This window comes from Hevea brasiliensis, chromosome 6 (genome assembly GCF_030052815.1).
Source record: "Hevea brasiliensis isolate MT/VB/25A 57/8 chromosome 6, ASM3005281v1, whole genome shotgun sequence".
Classification (NCBI taxonomy): Eukaryota; Viridiplantae; Streptophyta; class Magnoliopsida; order Malpighiales; family Euphorbiaceae; genus Hevea; species Hevea brasiliensis.
This window is the reverse complement of record NC_079498.1, coordinates 14,350,551-14,369,974: the sequence shown is the minus strand read 5'-3', so window position 1 is coordinate 14,369,974 and position 19,424 is coordinate 14,350,551. Positions and strand designations below refer to the sequence as shown.

At 33.1% G+C, this 19,424-nt stretch overlaps 1 pseudogene; it reads right to left on the bottom strand.

Annotated features, from left to right (window-relative positions):
• Positions 1–2,456: 2,456 nt before the first annotated feature.
• LOC110641162 (GCN5-related N-acetyltransferase 1, chloroplastic-like) lies at positions 2,457–5,151 on the bottom strand (annotated as a pseudogene).
• Between the last annotated feature and the right edge of the window lie 14,273 nt (positions 5,152–19,424).

Here is a 19,424-nt window from a genome sequence, read left to right as displayed (position 1 = left end):
CTATTATATCACAGAATGGCACGTAAGGCCATGAAATATAGAATGACATGAAGCCATATGCAGTACTGCTAACAGAACCCTATTGGCATGCCAACCTATCTAAACTAATCATTCTATGCATACTAGGGCATTTTAGATAGTTAATGATTTAATTATTTATTTTTGTAATTTAGAGGTCACTATTTACTTAACTATTCCCACTCAAAGGTTGACTTTTTAATTTATAATAGATTTGTTGAACCTAAGTTCACCAAGATACCATATTTTGGTTCACAAAAGTGTTGGCATTGGTTGCCAATCAATACTTAAAATCAATGTAGAACACTTCATTTCCTCACCAAATATAGCCAAATAGTCACTAATTGACCATTACAATGTTCATATACCATTACATGAGCAAACCCTAATTTTGCTCAAGTCCCCAAGTTTTCAAATTTCATTCATGCATTAAACTTACACTTAAAGGTTCAATTACTCAACTCATGTCAAGGGCAGCTCACATACTACTTTGTTTTAAGGAAATTCATCAAACCCCCTAACTATTCCTAAGCTGTTGAAATTATTGGTATACATACATATAAAGTTTATTCCATTTTTCTTACAATTTCAACTTATCTCATGTCCTTAAACATGAATTGAGTGAGAGAGAGAGGAAATTGGACACTAACCTTGAATGGAGTCAATTTCAAGCTTCACTAACTTCAATTTCTCAGCTTCTTTCTACTCTCAAATCCTTAATCAAGGTAAATAAGCAAGATTTAATGTTGAGGCTTAGGGTTTATATGGTGAAAGGAGGGAGAAAATCAAGTTTATAATGGGTGAAAATGGTGGATGGCCATGGAGTGTGAGTTTCGACCAAGGAGAAAAAGAAGATGCCTGATAGTTTTTTCTATATTTTTGACTTCTTCTCTTTCTTTTTAATGTATTATAAGTGTATTTATCAAATTTTGATTGACAAAAAATTTTTAAATGACCTCATGCTTACTTAATAATTCCATATTATCTTCATTTCTTTTCTTTTCTTTACTACTCACTTTTAATTTCATTTTTAGCAATGTTTATTCATATTTGATATCATATAATTTATGTATTTAATTAGACAAGTTGGTCAAAAATCATTTCTGAAAATAAAATGACCAAAATACCCTCCGTTTGGCTTAACGAGCTAAAATTATGTGTACCGATTGGTTAAATTTTCTTTTGTTTTCTTAACAATTTATTGTCATTGAAACCTCAATAATCCTTCACTGAAATCCCAAAAATTATTTCATGGGGTTTCCCCCAGGTCTAGGGTTACTAACGGCCTTCACCGTCACTTCCCGTTAGGGTCACTCATCGTTGGGGCTACAGCTCATTTAACCTTAATGCGTTTCATTTCTAAAAATTTTCCTTAATTTTTCTTATCATTATTTGGTTTATTTATAACTCCTCACTCTAGTCTAATTATAATTGAAGATATTCTAGCTACCCAGACCGACATTGATCACCAAAACAGTAGAACGTACGGACTAGCTAAAGTGAGGATGTTACATTTCTATTTTATTTATTAAATTTTAAAGTAAAAAATAGAAACCGATACCTGTTAGTTTCTAATTTCTATATTTACACTTAGAAACTGATTATATTCATTTTCTAATTCCTTTTTGCTTAATTTAGAAACCGATTGCTTTCGGTTTCAAAATGAAGTTGTTTTCTATTTATATTTAAAAACTAATTTATATCAGTTTCAAAATTAATGTAATTTCTATTATATTTATTAAATTTCAAAGTAAAAAATAGAAATCGATACTTGTCGGTTTCTAATTTTTATATTTATACTTAGAAACCAAAAACTTTTGGTTTCAAAATTTATCTGTTGTATATTTTATTTCATAAATTTTAAAGTCAATTTAGAAATCGATTCTAGTCAGTTTTTAATTTCTTTTTGTTTAATTTAGAAACCGTTTGCTTTCGGTTTCAAAATGAAGTTATTTTCTATTTATATTTAGAAATCGATTTATTTCGGTTTTAAAAATTAATGTATTTCTAGTTATATTTAGAAACCGATTGTTTTCGATTTCAAAACTATTCTACTTCAAATTAGAAACCGATATTGGTCGGTTTCTAATTGCTATTTTTTTTAATAAAATTAAATATCCCATCTTTTTATTCTCGCAGTAACTTTTGCCTTCTTTCTCTCAAATCCAAAATTCAAAATCTACTTTGTAATTTGGTTTAATCCTACATGGTTTTAAATTGAATGAAAGAACATACTAAACCCATCAAAGAAGCCCCTCACCTGATCTTAATTGTCCAAGTTATCCAAATCAGATCTTGACCCTCTAATCTCTAGTATAAATTGTCCTTATTCTTTATAGCAAACCCTAACACTTTTTCTCCTATAGTGTCATGCCGCCTCATATCTACCATGTGCTCTCCCCTTTCTTAACCAGAGAAAAAAACTCAAGAATCATATGTTACTTTTTTTTTTTCTGTTTTCTGGAATACACCATCCCTCGGATCCTATCCGGATCAACCACAAATAAAAGCCAAGAACTCACGATTCTGAATACAAAGTAATGTTCACAATCCCCTTCTCTAACAACTCTTATATAAGTTTCTCCATCATAGCCTTCCCTAATCCAATCCCCTGATACGAAGGATCCACCACCACGTTGAAGGCATGGAAGCATGGGAATCAGGGCATTTAAGCATTGAAATTTAAAACTTTATCTAGGGTTACATGCAACATACCAAATGTTTTATGTGCCTATTCAATTTCAATGCTCATAAGCATACCAAAACTCATTTTAGCATGCACTAAAATCTTCATTTGTCATTTAAGATTGTGAGTTAACAAATTAATTCATTAATCCCTAATTAAATAGAGGGATTTTATACTAACCTCTTGATGTACAATTGATGTTATTCTCACTCCTAGGATGCTCTTAGGACCCCAAATGTTGTCCCTCTAGCTAGTCCACCATTAGCACACTAATGGCAACCCCAATTTGACTTCCCAAGCCTATTCAACCACTTGAAATTTGGGGTTTATGCTTTAGTGGGGTTGTATGAATGTATGGAAGACTAGAAACATTTTCAAGCAAATTTAATTCAAAGGAAATGAAGGAATTCTCTTTGAAGCCGTCCACCTTCAAGAGAGGAAGAGTGAGTTTTTGTTTCTTCTTCATTTTGCTTTTATACTTAGGTCAAAGTCTCACTAACTCCCTTGCCACATGTCACCACTTGATTTAATCTTACTTTTGTTCACTTAATCTCATCAAGCCAAGTGTCAAAGGTAAATTGAATCTTGACTTTTATCATCTTGCATGATAGGAAAACAAATGGCAAGCTTATATGGTGCCATGTGTCACCATCTTATGGTGTCACATGTCACCATGTGAAATGACCAATTTACCCTTACTTTTTAATTTAAGTTCTTAACCTAAAATTATAATTTCTCCTCTTCAAATTAATTTATATCAAATATAAATTAATTAAATAATTAATCTTCATTAATTAATTTCTCACAATTAAATTCATATTTAAACAATTTAAATATAAATTTAATTTATGCTATACATCCAATAACCTAGATTTGATTTCAAGTCATGCTAGGGACTTTGCAATCTTATTGCAAACCAAACTTATTTGATTAATTAATTAAACTCTTTAATTAATCAATTAAATTACATTTTACTTGGTGATTAACTTGTGCAGATGTGTGACTTACTAGGCTTATTACTTATTGGCAATGATAAATGATATTATCCCATAATATCATTGGAACTCTTTCTTACCTTAAATGATTTTTCTAAATCATTTCAGGCATATCATAAACCATGGTTGACACCTAGCATAGCATGCCATGGCTACCAAATCAGTAATAAGAATACCTTAAATGAACCTTTAATCATATGTTACCATGTACTAGAATTTCTCTGTTACAAAATCCCAATTCCAGCTGGAGTCATGGTTAATGTCAAACTTCATTCACCATGAACATTATATTCTCTTTTAATTCCAATTCTTGATTAATTAGATTTTCTTATCAGAAACTCTTTCCTAACTAAATCTACCTGTTCTGGCCAGGAACTTAAATCATCAAGAATAATTAAATGAACATAGGATTTCATCCCTATTTACTTAGGGTAATGAATTCCATCTTGATCAACACTTATCTCCATATATAACTAGTAGGAGCCAACACATGCCCATATACCCATACATAGTACAAGTATGAAAGCAGTATCAAACTCAAACTACCTATATACAAGATAACTGTGTTATCTCAGGTCTAAGAATTATATGCATTAATATGATATATGACAATGTATTGACAAAAGTAAACTCCATGTACTTGTCATAAGTGTCACTGGCTCAGCCTACTTATCATGTATAAGTGCCTATCATGTTTGTTATGTGGCATGAGACTCACCACTCCAACTTATTTATATCTCATATTAATACTTTGGGAACAAACATGATTACAATCTTTCCGGATAAGTCATGTCCTTTGTGGAGTATCCTCGATTGTGAACCAATTTATGATACTTTGTGCTAGAATACTATTACTCATATTCTTAATAACTTAAGAATAGAATTTCTAATAAAATATCAATGGACCTTTTCAATTACACATAAATGGATTATGTAAACAGAAAAGTGAAATTACCTTTTATTAATAAAATATATACAAGATATATGCTCTAGGGCATACTACTAACACACGTCCCAGATGATGGCATTGAAAACATTGTCTCCTGTGACTCTAGCAAATGCAACTAGCTTCTGGGTTTTCTTGTGCTCCACCCAGAGGAGCGAGTTCGTGTTCTCCAATGCTAGTTTGATCTTCTCCGGGTCATGCTTGGGGAAACTGACTGCCATGAAGACAGAGTTGAGGTGGTCAAGATTATGGTTGGAGATGGTGCGACGGAGGAGGAAGCCTTGGGACTCGAGGTCCTTGTTAGAGATGGAGTATTTGTTAGTAATGGTAGTGGCGATGGGGGCATAGCTGCGGAGCCGAAGGGGGGTTTTGAGGTAAAGAGAGGGAAGAGGATGAGAAATTATGCCACGTAGAAGCATTTTTCGGTTCCTTCTTTGCTATGTCTTAAGGAGGGTGTTAAGGGCAGTTGAGACTGTGGCTTCGGTAGTGACGGAAACCTTTGGTTGTGGTGTTACCCTTATCTTTGTGAGGATAGCGTTTGATACCACAAGCCTGTTAGCTGTCACACAAGGTAACTCCAGTTCCCCCGCTTAAGTTTACAACAGTTCATGTGCTTGAGCATTTGGAGTTTGCAGATGAGCGTAAGTTATAACTGCTGCTGAAGAGTATTTGGTTCAATTTTTTTTATGCAAATAAATTTGTAATTATTCATACCTTATGTGTGATATTGGAACCTTATAAACAGAATGTGTAAGAGCAGCTTTAAACCGTGGTGGAACGATGCTAGGTTACTATCCTGTTAGAGTGTTACCTGCAAAAACTACCATCCTTCCAGTGAATCCTACATTTCTCCCTAGGGTATGAATAACGCTGGCCCTTTTTGGTTGTGTTAGCTTATATTTTTTTGTACTGTCTTAGCATGTACTTAAGGTTGCATTACACAGATGGCTTTTCTGATGATTCTAATTGGATGCAATCAGAAGATGAACTGGAGATGTGTAGCAGGATAGTATACTATACAAATATTGATAAAAAGGTAAACCCCAAATATTTAATGTTTGCCATTTTGCTATAGGGCTTACTGATTGCAACTTATTTCTTCAGACTTATTTAATTTCCAAGTTAATAATTCCATTAAATCCGCAGGCTTCTCAGGCTGAAGTCAAAAATTTCTTTGAATCAACCTGTGGTGAGGTGAGGACAGAAATAAAAGATATCCCCTTCCCTCCCCAAAAAAGAGTTGGCTGTAAGGAGCATTCCAATGTTTGACTGCACTTTTTTTCTTGTATATTTTTTCATTCATAGGTTATCCACTTGAGGCTTTTGGGGGATCATGTCCATTCAAGTCGTATAGCTTTTGTTGAATTTGCCATGCTGAGTTTGTGTTTACAGCACTTAAATGAGTGTAAATTCTGAGAGCTACATTGTTATGGGAACTTTGCTTGTGCTTAGCTTTCCTTGGGTTTTAATATGTCTTTCTTCATTCATCCATTCTTGCATCTGTTTATCTGTTTGTTATCATAGCTACCTTAACAATATCATTACCATAACTTTTTGCTGCATCTTTAATAGATTTTGAAGTGTAACATGAGTTCCTCCTCTCTCCATGTGTGTGTGTGTGTGTGTGTGCGCGTGTGTGTGTATTGAATAATGGCTGCCTTGATGTAATGGTATTTGGCATTCATTAGTGCTAATTTGAATGAGCTTCCCTCAACAATATATTCTAGCATATCATCTTCTTTGTGAAGGGGGTACAAGGGTTTGGAAGGTTGCTTGACTATTTTGAAATCTATTTTTGAAGTTTCAAATTTTACCTTGTTGGAGATCCAAGTAAAATTCAATTTTCAACATTCTATACCTAGTTAGATTTTACTTGTGTGTTGATTGATGAAGCTAAGATTAAGCATTAGAGAATTTCAGACATGGTATGAAGTACTGAAAATTGAATGATTGAAAAATTGTTGGAATATGACTTGAGGGAAAAATTGTCTTGCCCAACGCCTTTAACAACACCGGTGGCAATAGATAAGCCTTGCAGGTGAGGCTATTAATGACTGGTTGTGGGTTGATTTGAACGTTAGAATATGAACCAGTAAACAAGTACTATAGGAAGAAAAATTGCTTAAAGGACATGCTTGGAGGGCTGTTTGGAGTGCAGCTTTGTCACTGGAGTTTGCATGAATAGTGTTTTTGGGAAAATTTTAAGAAATTGATGTTGTCTGAATAGGATTTGATAGAATGGAATTTAGATAATAATATTATATTGAAATTTAATTGTGGAATTGAAGGAAAATATAAATTTTGTGCTTTATGCTTGGGAATTCTTATTTAATCAAGAAATTGAAAAAAAAATGATGAGTTCTGTGCTTAACACTTGGAAATTCTTAGGCATCATGCCAAATTTCCTAAGCATCATGACTAAGGTACAAGACGGTCAAATTTGAACCGTCTGCAGAATTTTCTTCACAACTTTTACTTTCAAAATGAAGCATTGCATTTAGGTATGTATACAAAATCAAGATAACTCATCACTTTAAAGTTGTAGTTGAACTCCTAATTCAATTGAACTTGGACTTCTAAATAGAGTACACAAAATTTACTAATTAGACTAGGATATATTACATGAGCTGGTGTTTGTGAGAGACTGTTTTTACTGCTGTCTGGATTTTATATTGACTATTTTGCCTTTTGATTGAGTTGTTTGGTATGTATCAGGTCCTTAAGTCATGGAGTATTTATTTGTATCCAGTGTTCTTGTGTTCATATATCAAAGGTGGTGTTTAGCAATTTCACTCCTTATCCTACTTCAGGATTATAGACCATTTAATCTTGTGTTACTTTGATTTAATATTGTGGCTCTTTATAAGTGGGTTGCAAGAAGAAGAGGAAACTTGAATCCTAGATAGTAGCAGCAGGCTTTATTTTGATTGATTTAAAATTTGGCATGAAAAATAAATTTATTAAATTTTTTTAATTAATATTTTGATTTGAAAGAATTTATAACTTATAAATTAACTAAAAGTTAATTCATAATTCTTTTTATATGATGACTCAATAAATAATTTAAATCAATTTATAATTAAATTCTTTCAAAAATTAATAAATTTAAAACAAATTGAATTAAAATCTAATTTCTTGAACTACAATTGTCAATTGTTTTGTGAATAGAGGAAGAAATTATATAGCTATAAAATGTTCAGATTTGATGCTTGATCATTTAGTTATCGTCATGTTTAGATTTTTTGATTTCTCATATTAAAATGCAGATGATCTCCATAGCATGATTGGTGTTGGATTTTTGTTTAGAATAGCATCATATGGTAAATGTGAATTGATTCATGGGTTGTTGAATCAAAATGATTTTATTGTTGTGATCTAAGCTATAATGGAACATAGGATTCATTTCTTAAATTGATATATCTAAGCTATAATTCTCTTTGAGAAAAGCCAATTGCTTTTCTACAGTTAGTTTCTTCATATTTTTGGATATATATATTGATTTGATCATCCTTGAATTGGGGGAATTGTTCATTCTGAGATGTCAAAGCTGCAATTGGACGAGTTGATGGTGTTTCTTTTATTTACATTGGTTCATTAGTTAAATATATATATATAATCTGAGTTGTTAGTTGAATATGTATGTATAATCTAAGTTGTGGAAACTAACTGGCTTATGGTCATGATTGGAAATGTCTTCAACACTAGCACTATAATATTCAGCTATATGCTTATCAGTACGCTTAGTTTCCAATTAACACATTAATGCTTGAAGTCCTTTATATTGAACTAATATTTGCTACTACTGATACTTATAAATTTTCAGATTTAAGTCCTTTATATTGAACTAATGGAAAGGGAATTGTCCTGCTTTCTATTTGCTTAAGACTAATTTTGCATTCACTTTTACTCATTGAGGTGCTTTTTCTTGATGCAGATTATGGCTTTCTCCTTGATTTGATTATGGGGCATAATTAATGTTTGAAGGGATATTGTTATGGGACCAGAATATTCATGAATAAATATGGAGTAGAATGGTCCAGATCTTCTAGCTAGCATGGGTATTTACCAAGAAAATATGGCCAAACATGACTTGGTTCACTTTTGTGATATTGTAGTCTATATTTATTATGATATAATTATCACCCAATACTGAAGTTTGCGGGTTGGAGTCTATATTGGATTTCTTAGTGTTTCAATTGCATTGCAAAGTGTATACTTTTCTTTGCATGTATTAAATTTATGAACTTTATAATTTAATAAAGATATCCTTTTCTCCAATGTTTTATTTATTTTATCTATGATAGAATTTTTAATTTTCTTTTATTATTGAGATTTGATAATATATTATATGCTTTAATATACAAAATAATGCATTAAATAAAAAAAATAAAAAAAATTACAGTAATTTAAAACGGATTAGAAACTGGATTTTCATTTCTAATTTGAAACAGAAAAGCATTTGGTTTCAAAATAAAATGATTTTATTTTATTATGCTTAGAAACGGATTTCAAATAAAAGTATTGTTTCTATTTAGAAACCAAATATATTTCAGTTTTAAAAAGTGTTTTATTTTTGTTCCAATTAGAAACTGATTGGAAACGGAAATCCATTTCAAATTATTAGAAACTGATATATTTTGGTTTCTAACTTGAAATAGATTTAGAAACTAAAGTTATTAGGTATCTAATTTTAGAATGGAAATATCTGTTTCAATTTGGTTTCAGAATTAGAAACGGACGTCATATTCCATTTTTAATTTATTTAGAAACCTACGGATTATACACTGACTATTTCGATTTCAAATCGGTTTCAAACTGAAATTAAAAACTGATTTTCAATGTTTTGAAACTAAATTTTCGGTTGCTAATTTTCTTGTAGTGAACATAGATTAGGGTTACTATATTGTTCCTTAAGTTCACTTGATAGAGAATTGCAGTCATATGAAGAAAAGAAATGTTGTTTTAAAGTGAATTAGGGTTCTTTTATTAAGTTGTGGGTTGGCATAAGGTCTTTTAAAGCCATACTATAGGATTTTTTAGATTTTTATCTACCATAATAAGTTAATTTATTAGTGTGTAAGGTTGGTAAAACAAATAATAAAGTTGCTACAATTTCGGTTGCATAATAGGTGCAGCATTTCAGACATGTATGACCTAATTCCATGCTATCTCACTTTTATTTACTTGTTCATTGATTTTGAAGCTTAATTTCTATTGAATTATTTGTTTTTTATTTGCTCCTCTTCAAGTTCTAAGCTCAAAGAAAATGAAGCTTCACTATCAAGATAGCGAGTTGATGCGGCTACTCCATTAAAGTTCATTAACAATAATTTTATTGCTAGGTGTGACTATTATTTTTGCATCTTAATATCTATTGAATTATTTATTTTTGTTTGCTCCTTTTCAAGATCTGAACCCAGTGATGAGGAATTAATCCAATCTAACAAGAGGAAGGGGAACATAAACAGTAAAGGGATCTCAAGGAAGAGAATGAAAATGATGGAGGAAAAGGGTAAAAAGGATGATGATGATATGTTGCATACTAAGTGCAGCATTGTAGACACGTATGACCTTATGGAAATTATAAAAGCTGATAAAGAAAAGAAGGAAGTTTTACGGGGCACAATTTTTAAGCAGCATGTTGACATACCCAAATGTGTTCTTGGTTGGGGGCTTGTATGGGCAATGATTTAGAGATTTAATGAAAGCTTTAAAAATGGAAATTCATACATCCCCTTTTGTGAATAAGAGGTGGAAAGTTGTCTCAGTTTCCCTTAAATTGGTTGAAGTTCATAAAATGAGACAGCCTCCTAGGTTTTCAGAGAAGTATTTCCCTAAGACAAAGCCATACGACGTGGAAAGGACAACAGTCCTTAACTTGGTGAAAAGGTTTAAGACAAAAAGAGATGGATGGAAGAATGATTTTTTTGAGATTGTGTTATATTATATATGTTTAGTGTATATTTCTTTGCCAACAGTTACCAATCACTGTCCTTTTAGCCATTGAAATATATGGATTTAATGGATGATTTTTCTCGTCAGGGTTAGGGAAGTGCTGCATATAAATTCCTACTTGATTCGATTAAAAATGTAGTTAAAGCTTGCAACAATCCAAAGACGAAGAATAAGTGCAAGTATGTGAAAGGATGTGTGCCACTCTTGGAGGTGAGAACCAAATAATTCTCAAATTTATGTTTTGCCAAGAATTTTGCTAAGATATGCAACTTATTTTTGTTTTTTTGTTTTGAGTTTTTTTGATAGACACTGGCTTTGGAAAGACTTAACATGGTTTGCAAAAGGAATAGCTAGCACTTTAATCTTAACATATGAAATAAGTGACACAAGGACACTCTATACAATAAGGACAATGTGTTGTCCCAAAAATAGTCCAAGAGGGGGGTGAATTGGACTTTAACAATTTTTCGGCCCTTGCTTGTAGCCTAATGAAAAATTGTGGCTATGTTCAACTAAGTGTTTCCCTATATGTAATGAAATCAATATGAGCTTCAACAATGTGTTCCTAAGATGCAATTTAACCCTCAATCAATGTATATGGCAATATCTAACAAGGCATGCACCATACAATATACAATTGATTTCTCAAGTCACTTAATATGACCACAAATTTATCAACTCAATCTATTTAACCAACATTCAATATCCTGTATATGAAGAAAAATTTAAAATTGTACATAAGTAAAAGGGTAAAGGATAGAGAGATCAAACACAAGGATTTTTATAGTGTTTCGGCTTAACTAGCCTACATCCACTCTCTCAAAGAACCCTCTTTGAGTCTTCTCTTCACTATTTGCTCTTTTGAAGGCAAGAGACCAAAAGCCCTTTACAATTTCTCAACACCAAGCTTTTACACCAAGGTAGCTTGAAACCTTCTCAAGTGCAATCACAAGCACTAACTCTCCCAAGCTTCAATAGGTGCTTGTACAACCTCTCTTGAATGCAATTTAATATTTCAACACTCACTCTTACTCAATACAAATCAAACTATAAAGAAGAGATGAGTTGATTTGCCAAATGGAAGCTCAAAATCTTTAAAGCTCTTGAATGAAAGCAATAAATGAAAAATCAATGTTGGAGTTCAAATGTTAGCTTTCATCAAGTGTAAATGAAGTGAAGAATGTGTATTTATAGTCCCAAATCATTTTAGACCGTTTAAAACCCTTTTGGAACGTTATACACACTGCCCAAGACAAAATAGCCGTTATTTTGTCCTTTTGTGCGAAGTTGAGCAGCTCTGATAAATTAGCAAACTAATAAAATTTTAGGAGCAGTCAGCAAACTGGTTAGTGAACTAATGTTTTTAGCAAACACATTAGCAAATCGAAAATTTTAGCAAACCAGTTAGGAAACTAAGTCAACAGCTGCATGTCTCAACTTGCAATTCAAAATGATTTAGACCTTTAAAAAAATGTTTCAATAGTTGTGTTCAAGGTCATGATGAGAAAAAGTAATCAGAAAATAAATTTTCATTTTTGAGCTCCTTATGACTAAATTCTCATCTATTCTTTTTCACAAAAAGACCTAAGACTCTAACACTATGCTTTTCATACCTTTGCTTTGAGTCTTGATTTCCATAGCCTTTTTCTCATTTTGGATTTTTCTTGAAATACCTTTGAGTATCCTTTCTCCTTAGATACAACTTCAAAGGTTCTTTATGCATAAGACAAAGAATCTACACATCACTTTAAGGTTAGGTTAGATAGATTCTCGTTGAGTTTTGTTATCATCAAAATCAATGCTCATTTTGAGCTACACGGGGTCAACAATCTCCCCTTTTTGATGATGACAAAACTCAACTGAATCAATCAGTCAAAAATAAAAGTGTGTGAGAATTTATGTGAGTATGTAAATCCAAGTATAGTATACCGAAAATGCTCCCCCTAAATATATGCACATAATATCCAAGAAATCCATTTTCTGTACATAAGCTCCCCCTGAAATTATGCTATAAAACATATTCACACTTCACAAGTATCAATCACAAGTATAAGCATATATCCAGCAACACAAGTATCATCACATATATATATCACCACACTTCACAAGTATATATATATCAACACATTTCCATATTTTCATGGTCATCAACACATATTCACATATCCATAACCATTCTCCCCCTTTTTGTCATCAATCAAAAAGGAAACAGGAGAAAGTACCCAAAAAGAATCATGTGAGCCAAAATGTAAATGCAGTAAGATAGACAGTAGCAAACTAAAAACCAATAGCAGCAAACAGACTAGTAAACTAAATATGCAATCAGTAAACTAAAAATCCAGATGAGATGCTATTTAAGTCTGTTACTCCTGCGAGTGGATTTTGAAAGCACCATTCTCTTCCTAGGCAGTTTAATAACATGGGCCGGAGGTGCTTGGTCAGCCACTTGACCATCTTTCTCGGCCTCATCATCTTCAGAAGGTGGTTGAAGAGCAGCAGCGAGGGTCTGGTATGGATTTGACACGGTTGACTTGTACCTTTTCTTACCTTTCTTTGCTGCAGGGGCAGCAACTGCAGATAGCTGAGTTTGAGCACTAGCTTGGTGATCTTTTAAAGAAGGTTCCTGGTGTTGCGTAGGAGCAGCAGCTGGCTCAACTGGTGGAGCAGGTGGAGGTTCAACAACTTGTTCAGATTCTAGAACCTTTTCACCTTCCTTTGGTAACTCACTTTCAGCTTCTACAACCTTGTTACCATCAAGTTCAGTAGGTACATCAGCTGTAGGACCAATTTCAGGTTCAAGAACCTGGTCACTAGCATGCTCATCATGGGCATCCACTACAGGTTCAAGTTCAGCTTCAGCAACTTGACCACTTTCACATGCCATATCAGCAGGAGACTCTTCAACTTTGTTGCTTTCTTCCTTATCAGCAGAAACCTGAGTAGCAGCCTCAACTTTAGTTGGAACTCCAATTTCCTTGGCCTGCTGAAGAGCCATAATCAGCTTCTTTAACTCCTCATTTTGAGTGAGCAGGTGACTCACTTTATAGTCAACCACATCCACAAATTTTCTGAGAATGTCAAGGGACTGATTTGTTGAACTAAAATGTTCATTAACAGTAGCTTTTATCCCTTGAATTTCATTCAAAACTTCACTAGCAGAACCAGAATCAACTTTAGCAGAGGAGGAACCACCCTTTTCAAATCTTGTTTTTCTCCCATCAGTGTCTGAATGTATTTCTCTAAGCACTATCAAGTCAGCCCTAGAGCTTTCCTTAGTGACATTCACCTTTAGCTCTTTAAACACAGCAGTTAACAAATGTGCATAAGGCAGTTTTCCAATCCCATAGGCTTTGCACATGTTTTTGAAAATTAAGTAAGCTAAATTCAACCTAACTTTATTCACAATGTGCCACATAATACACATGTCCAAGTGACTCAAATAGCCATAACTGCCAGATTTCGGACAGAACACATAGTTCACCATACTGTGAATAATTTTGATATGCTGGAGGGCTTTGGTACTGGTGGATTTCTCATTTTTGGCAGTGTTAGCAGGGAACACCTCATTTTCAAACTCAACCAAAATGAAGCCTGCTACTCTAGCAACATCCTTATGTGTGGAAATTCTATTTCCATCATTGGGCAATTTTAAAGCCGTGGCTATCAGTTCAACAGAAACATTATATGTATTTGTATTTAAAATTACTTCAAATCGATCCTCATCATCAACAGTTCTCATGGTTCTATAAAACTCTTGAACAAGCCTAGGGTAGTACTCATTCGCACATTCACATACATCCAACCATCCTTGAAACTCAAAAAGCTCTTTAAATTGAAAGTTTACCTGATTAAAGTTCTCCCATTTGATGAATTTGCAATCCAACAGTGCTTTATCCACTGAACCCGAAAGTTTTTCGAAACCCATTTTTCTTTTGGCATCCATTCCTTGCTTCTGTACTGTCTTTTTTCTTTTCTGGCGTCGATTTAGGGGATTCGACACCCTTGGACGAGTGAGAAGACTCACTAGCTGATTTTGATTTTGGCACGTTTTGCTTTCCTTTCATTTTCTTCCGCAATGCCGCGACAGGAACATCGTCGGAGGCTGACGAGAAAGATGAAGCAGCTGCAACAACAGGGGATTTTCGTTTGGTGCGAGCCATTAAAACAAAAATGAAATCGGGTAATGGTGGTTCGGTGAGTGAAGAGAGGAAGAGGAAAGGAAAGTCGAGATATTTGGTGTGTTTGGGTATGGTTTGCCGGAGAGAGAGAATGGGTGAGTTTTGGGAGGCGTCGGAAATCAAAACAGAGGAGAGAGAGAAAGTGTGGAGGTTTCGTGTGGCAGAGGGTTTAAGTCCTCTTGAGTCCCGCGCTTTTCATTTTCACTGTACTTTCAACTGAACCTGTTTTTCCTCCTTTTTTTTTTACTTTATTTTGCATTTCAAACAAGTCTACCTATACCTATATGCACAAATAAACATTTCTACATGTCTGACACATTACTGAGAGTATGATATCAAATGTGGAAAGATAAATGCATTGGTGAACACGTAGAAAACTTCAAGAACAATCACCTTTTGATTTGAAATTTGAACAGTACACGATATAGCAAACTAATTTTAGTCAAGCAATATTAGCATACAACACAGTAAACTAATTTTACGAGTACACAAACAAGTTAGCTAATATCTTCAGAAATTTCTTAGCAAACTTTATATCACAGCAGATCACACATGCATTAAACAAGATGCAAAACATGAAATTTTTATGACTTAAATTTTAAGCAAGTGGTTCACACATACCAATTTCCCTTCTAATTCTACAAAAAGTTTCTTCATTAAGAGGTTTTGTAAAAATGTCAGCCAGTTGATTTTCAGAGGCAACAAACTCTATTTTGATATTTCCATTTTGAACATGATCTCTAATAAAATGATGTCTAATCTCAATATGTTTAGTTCTTGAATGTTGGACTGGATTTTTGACCAAGTTTATGGCACTAGTGTTATCACACCTAATTGGGACAAGATTATATTTTAAACCAAAATCTTCCAATTGTTGTTTCATCCATAAAATTTAAGCAACACAACTACCAAAGACTATATATTACGCCTCACCATTGTAGATAAAGCTATCAAGTTTGTTTCTTCGTGCAAGAAACTAGTGCAAGACCAAGAAATTGACAAGTACCTGAAGTACTTTTTCTATCCAGTCTACTTCCAGCAAAATCAGAGTCACTATAGCCAACAAGATTAAATGATTCACACTTTGGATACCATAAACCAATTGATTGTGAGCCAATGAGATATCTAAAAATCCTTTTAACTGCACTTAGATGAGATTCTTTTGGACATGATTGAAATCTTGCACACAAGCAAACACTGAAGTGTATGTCTGGCCTAGATGCAGTAAGATACAAAAGAGAGCCAATCATACCTCTATAAAGCTTGGTATCTACTTCTTTACCTTTTTTATCACTGTCCATTTTAATTGTTGAACTCATAGGAGTGTCCATGCTCTTCAAATCTTCCATTTTAAATTTCTTTAGCATATCCTTGATGTACTTTGATTGATTTATGAAGATGCCATCTTTCATTTGCTTAATTTGAAGTCCAAGGAAGAATGTGAGCTCACCCATCATGCTCATTTCAAATTCATTCTGCATAATCTTAGAAAATTTCTTGCAAAGAGATTCGTTAGTAGCACCAAAAATTATATCATCAACATAAATTTGCACAATGAGCATATCATCATGATGCTTCTTAACAAAAAGTATTGTATCCACTTTGCCTCTTTGAAAATCATTTTGTAAAAGGAATTTACTAAGCCTTTCATACCATGCTCTAGGAGCTTGCTTTAAACCATATAAAGCTTTAGTGAGTTTATAAACATGATTTGGATGCTCATGATTTTCAAAGCCTGGTGGTTGTGCAACATACACTTCCTCATCAATATAACCATTTAAAAATGCACTCTTGACATCCATTTGATAAAGCATAAAATCCTTGAAACATGCAAAGGCACACAACATCCTAATAGCCTCAATTCTAGCAACCAGAGCGAAGGTTTCATCAAAATCAATCCCTTCCTCTTGGTTGTAGCCTTGAGCCACTAGTCTAGCTTTGTTCTTAACAACATTGCCTTTTTCATCCATTTTGTTTCTAAAAACCCATTTAGTACCAATAATTGAATGATCTTTTGGTCTAGGCACTAAATTCCAAACTTTATTTCTCTCAAATTGATTTAGTTCTTCTTGCATGGCAAGAATCCAACTTTCATCATTTTGAGCATCTTCAAAACATTTAGGTTTAATTTGTGAAACAAAAGCAACATTACCAAAATATCTTCTCAATTGTGCTCTAGTCATCATCCTTTGAGATGGATCATCAATAATGTCTTCTTGGGGATGATTTCTATGGAATCTCCATTCTTTAGGCAAATCTTCATGTTGAGGCTCATTTACTTGTAATTCTTCCAAATTTGGTATTTCTTCATTAATTTGATCTTCATTGGCATCATGGACATCTATTGTAGTTTCTCCTTTAGTTTCCTCATCTTTGTCATCAACTTGTTCTATTTCTTGACTTGATATTGAATTTTCTTTTCCAAAAATCTGCTCATTATTATCATCACAAGCATTTTTCCTTCTAATAGAAGGGTTAGTCTCATCAAACAAAACATGAATAGTTTCCTCAATAACCAAAGTTCTTCTATTGAACACTCTATAGGCTTTACTCTTTGTTGAATACCCAAGAAAGATTCCTTCATCGGATTTAGCATCAAATTTCTTTAAGTTATCCTTCTTGTTATTTAAAATATAGCACTTACAACCAAATGCTTTGAAATATGAGATATTTGGTTTCCTTCCTTTCCATAGCTCATAGGGGGTCTTTTTCAAAATTGGTCTAATCAAAACTCTATTCAACACATAGCAAGATGTATTAACAGCTTCAGCCCAAAAGTATTTTGGCAAATTATTTTCACTCAACATAGTTCTAGTCATTTCTTGCAAAGTCTTATTTTTCCTTTCTACTACCCCATTTTGTTGTGGTGTTCTAGGAGCTGAAAAATTATGATTAATTCCATGTTTATCACAATATTTCTCAAACAAATGATTTTCAAATTCAGTTCCATGGTCACTTCTTATAGATGAGATGCAAAAGCCTTTTTCATTTTGAACCATTTTACTAAAAGAGGTGAATTTTTCAAAAGTTTCATCTTTATGAGCAAGGAAAAATGTCCATGTATATCTTGAATAGTCATCAACAATAACTAAAGCATATGACTTTCCACCAAGACTAGTAGGAGTTACGGGTCCAAATAAATCAAGATGAAGCAATTCTAATGGCCTAGTGGTAGACACACTATTTTTAGATTTAAAAGATGCTCTAGTATGCTTTCCTAGTGCACAAGCTCTACATTGAAATTCATTTTCATACTTAATCTTAGGAAGACCATTAACAAGTTCTTTCTTAGACAATTTTGAGAGTGTATGCATGCTTGCATGACCTAGTCTTCTATGCCACAAGTAACTAGAGTTATCAAGAGATACTAGACATGTACCATGATTAGTTTCAAAATTATTCATGTCAAGCAAGTAAACATTATTGGATCTATTTGCAATGAACAATGTATCATTATCTAAGTTATTAATTGTACATAGAGAAGAAGTAAACTTTACCTCAAAACCTTTATCACAGAGTTGGCTTACACTTAGCAAGTTGTATTTCAAACCTTCAACAAGTGAAACATCTTCAATACAAGGTTTGGTTCCTATTGTGCCATTTCCAATTATTTTTCCTTTCCCTTTATCTCCAAATTTTACGTATCCTCCATCTTTCATTGTGATTTTTGAAAACTTGCCCTTTTCACCAGTCATGTGCTTTGAACAACCACTATCTATGTACCATTTTTCACTTTCCTTCATCCCTTTGAAACAAACCTGAAATTTAATCATTGAACTTTAGGTACCCAAGCAACTTTGGATCCTTGGGGGTTAGTGACCTTAGGTAAGGTTCCCTTTGGTACCCATACCTTCTTTACCTTAAGACGACCTTTCCTAAATGCACAAGAACTAATCATATGACCTCTTTTATTGCAATAATAACATGTAACATTAGGCAAGGAGAATGTAGATGCTTTAATGAAATGATTCTTGTACTTGTCATAGTTCATGAAACCATCAAAACCAATTTCATATTTCTCATTTGAAATTCTTTGGTTTCCAAGAAGTATATCTAGAGTTTCTTTTCCTTTTGTAAATTTTGCCAAGTCATTTGTCAAAGACTCTACTTTAGCTTCAAGAACTTTATTTTTCTCAATGAGCATTTCACAAGTTTCTTTTGAGGATTTCAATTCTAAGTCTAGTTCTTTAAACAAAGCAATTTGTCCTTTGTAAAATTCATTTTCTTTATACACATTGGACATGGCAATATTTTGTGATTTCAATGATTCAATCTCTAAATTCATTTTACTGCATTTTCTCTTGTAATTTCTATACTCATCATATACTCTAGCAAATGCAAGTTCAAGTTCTTCTACATTAGGAGATTCATAAGAATTTACCTCATTGTCACTTTCTTCTTCCTTTTGTGAACTCTCAACTTTTTCTTCAAGTGCCATCATACAAAGAAGAGCAGTCTCTTTGTCACTTGATTCATCATTTGAAGATTCTTCACTGTTGCTCCAAATTACTTTCATAGCTTTCTTGCTCCTATCTTCTTTTCCTTTCTTCTTTTTGAGCAATGGACATTTGGGCTTGATATGTCCAGGTTTGTGACACTCATAACATACAATTTCTTCTTTTGAATCTCTGAAGTGTTTATCCTTG